At 39.0% G+C, this 3,500-nt stretch overlaps 1 non-coding gene across 1 annotated transcript; it reads right to left on the bottom strand.

Moving 5' to 3' along the window:
* Window positions 1–214: 214 nt before the first annotated feature.
* On the bottom strand, window positions 215–286 carry Trnam-cau (transfer RNA methionine (anticodon CAU)). The gene has a single exon. It is a non-coding gene; the product is annotated as a tRNA-Met (tRNA).
* Between the last annotated feature and the right edge of the window lie 3,214 nt (window positions 287–3,500).

Below are 3,500 nucleotides of genomic sequence, written 5' to 3'. Positions count from 1 at the left end.
TGAAATATTTTCAATATACGAAAAATCTTCATAATTAATCACACAATACATGTGATTATGCAAATAAGAAATGCTAAAACCTTACTTTATTTACTCAGTTACTGAAACAATCGTATTTTATCTATGTTATATGTAAATATGTAAATTGTTCACCATGTGTATTACTACTCCACCTCCTGTATAAAAATACTATTTTGTGTTCTTCTCACAGGCTTAGCAGAGCGTAGTTTCGATCTACGGACCTCTGGGTTATGGGCCCAGCACGCTTCCACTGCGCCACTCTGCTTGATATCCATCACCAAGCATACGTCCAATTTGATGCGCTGGTAAAGGGTAATGCGTAATAGCAAAATAAAGCGCAAAAGGAGTAACAGCAAAACATGGTGATAACTTGGTGACACGTGTATGATTATTTTCTTAGAATTTAAAAAAAACACAAACAATCTTTTATTTAACCATCTTCAAGGTCCATCGTTTTCAATTAGCTTCTAATAATCGAGTAAAACGGCTTTGCACTCAAACCTTCATCGTGTGTAACCTTTTCGATCCATTCTTATCGGGGAACTACATACGCTACCCAAAACATGCCGCTTCGCTTATCGCATTAACCTCGTGACCCCGTCCGTGATCCGTGTTGCTTCCGGGGACAAATGAACACTTCGAGCGGGCAAGCAGCCAGCAGAGACAACGCCCTTGCTCGATCGATCGCGGCGGCGGTACGTATCTCCATGCAATGTTTAGCCGACTGACGATGGAAACGTTTGATAATCCGCCCGGAAGAGATGTTTACCGGCAGCGACGCTCCGGTACTAACATACGATCGACAGCCAGTCGAACACCGAAAAATGGCCCCAAAAACATTGCCGCCAGAGGCCATTCAACCGAAGCGGGGCGGCAACAGTTTGTTGTTCCCACCTAAACGCACGTCTATTTCGAAGGTTTATAAAGCACTATCAGAATGTAAACAATTAGATAAACAATATTTCATCCCGAAAACTGAAGCGGAGCACATTCGATGAGCTGTCGTGTGAGTGTGTGTGTGACTGTACATTTCTGTCGTTGTTTGTTTTCGGGTTATGGTGCGCCCAGCCCATAAGAACCTTCCCCGATCGGGGTTATGCTTCTACTCTACCCCTCTCAAGGTTTCTGCTCCATGTGTTCTGGCGTGTCTGTGAAATGTTGTCGATCGAGCGTATACGACTCGCAGCGTTTAAAATGTGTGTTTTAGATCGTGTTTAGAAGGAGAGCCGAGAGCAGTCCGTTACGAAAACGGAACGAAAATGAAAGAGAAGGAAATTGGGTACGATCCTCGGTGTGCCGTTTGGTTTTGGGTTTAAATAAAGTTTTAATTGTGATTTATGATAATCAAAGTCAAAGATTGTTGCCATCATCTCCTTTGCGTACGATGGGAAGAAGGTGTTCAGCTATTGGTTCCAAAGAGGGAGTGTAGAAACACATGCAACTTTCATAGGATACTTTTCAAGAATATTTTTTGTGCTTACGTAAGCTGTAGAATAGGGAATAAAAAGCATTAAAATTGCAGCTCACGGGTTTTTGCAGATGAGGCACAGCAACAATTATTTTACAAGATTATCTTCTATTATTAAAAACATATATATTTTAATATAACAACCAAATGACACAGCTCTATAAATAAAAATAAAATACATGTAGGTTAAAACGTAGCACATTGATTTAATTCAATGACCTGTAATATTTACTAAGAACATTCTTGAGTCTCGACTTTATTTAGAAAATAATGTTTGAAATCATGAGAATCACTATTGCTTGAGGCCTTACTGTCGAAGAACTGATAGGCTAAGTGACATTATTTTCTGTAATTTCTCATAGCATAGATCAAAAACAACTAAATCAGAAAATCATGTTTTTCTGATATTTAATTTCTGCTAAATGACTACTCGTTTGTGTCTTTATCCTAGAAAATATTCTCGTTCTGCACTACATAGAACAATATTTTGAAATTAGATTTTTGAAACATTTTTGTTGGTTTTATACCTCCATTTGGTTTTATGCCTAAATTTCATACAAATTTATTTGCCATATTTTGAAAAATAGTAGATTTGGGAAATTCACAAAAGATAAGAAGCACCGAATCGTCACGAATGTAGTACAAATTATTTTAAAACAATTATTTCTATTCTTAAAATGCCATCATTGCTTGATGTCATCGAAAATACCTTTCAAGGTTCTTTTACGAAACATTCAAGTTGATTTTCCTGCTTTTAAGTTATAAAAAAAATCATCTCCACCGGCTGTATCGACTTTTCATAGCACCATTTCAGCATATTTGGGCTCAGTTTTGGCATCAACATTTCTCTACCGGCTAAAATAATCGATTCCACCCGAGAACGTCAACCGTACCAGCTTGCCAAAGTGTATTATTTGAAAGCACCGTGTGAAAAGTGGAACCGTCCCTAGGGACATTTTTCTACACCTTTTTATTGTCCGGTCCATTGCAGGAGATGGGTAAAGACCCCTTGGCAAGAGAGGGTAATGAAATTGAATTGAGATTGAATTATGTGCGATCAACGCCACAGATTGTCCAAAATCAGTAGATTGAATTCTTTATGTGTGAATAAATAACTCAACGCAAGTGGTGCTGCTTTCATTTTGCCCCGAACGTTCGTGTTCGTGGCTAAAGTGAATATTGATTCCACCATTCTGCGACTCGCGTCTGCTAGACGGAACGCGCTGAGAACGCTTAATCTGAAATAGGTTATGTTTAGAAAGCGATAAGACAATGCAACAACAAAGCGAAGAAGACAGCAGAAGAAAAAAATCTAAACAAACAAATCGCAACATCTCCGTTTGCAGCTGGTCACTCGGTTCCTCATCCTTCGTCATGATCGCCAGAACAAAACAGTAAACCAATAATGGAAACACTTGCACCCTTCCCCCCTCGAGGAAAGTGGCCACTTTTTCCTTCAGCCACTTCGATGACGTGTATTGAAATTAATGATACTTGTCAAAACATAGAATGAAATTTCAAGATCATTTCACCCGAACCGACTGATACGGCGCTGGCAGCAAACAAGTGATAGGCGCGCGATGGATGCGACCCAGATGCTGATAAGTGGAACAGAATCATCAACGTCATCGTCATCATTACGCGTACACGCCGTAGCGAAAGCGGATCCGTGCGGCAGAAACATGATTTGCACAAGATTTGAACGGTTAAATTCGGTGGTAAACGTTCACTTACTAGCTTTCTTATCGAAACATCGAAACGGTGGATCATTTCTCGCTTGATTTTGAGCTACATCAAACAAGATGCGAAGCAAAGGTGGAAAAATAGCGCAATTAGTGAAACAGTTCAAGTTGTTGCCGTTTATCGAACATGTGTATCATGTGCCTGCATAGTTGTTATATTAGGCAGTGAGTTATAGTCGTGTATGATTGCCTTTTAACTTGTTTTATGTTCTAATTGTTTGTTACTTTCATAAAAGAATATTTCTGTAATTTTTATCCATTATTATTAA

This window comes from Anopheles gambiae, chromosome 3 (genome assembly GCF_943734735.2).
Source record: "Anopheles gambiae chromosome 3, idAnoGambNW_F1_1, whole genome shotgun sequence".
In the NCBI taxonomy this organism is placed as follows: domain Eukaryota; kingdom Metazoa; phylum Arthropoda; class Insecta; order Diptera; family Culicidae; genus Anopheles; species Anopheles gambiae.
This window is presented reverse-complemented; position numbering and strand designations above follow the sequence as displayed.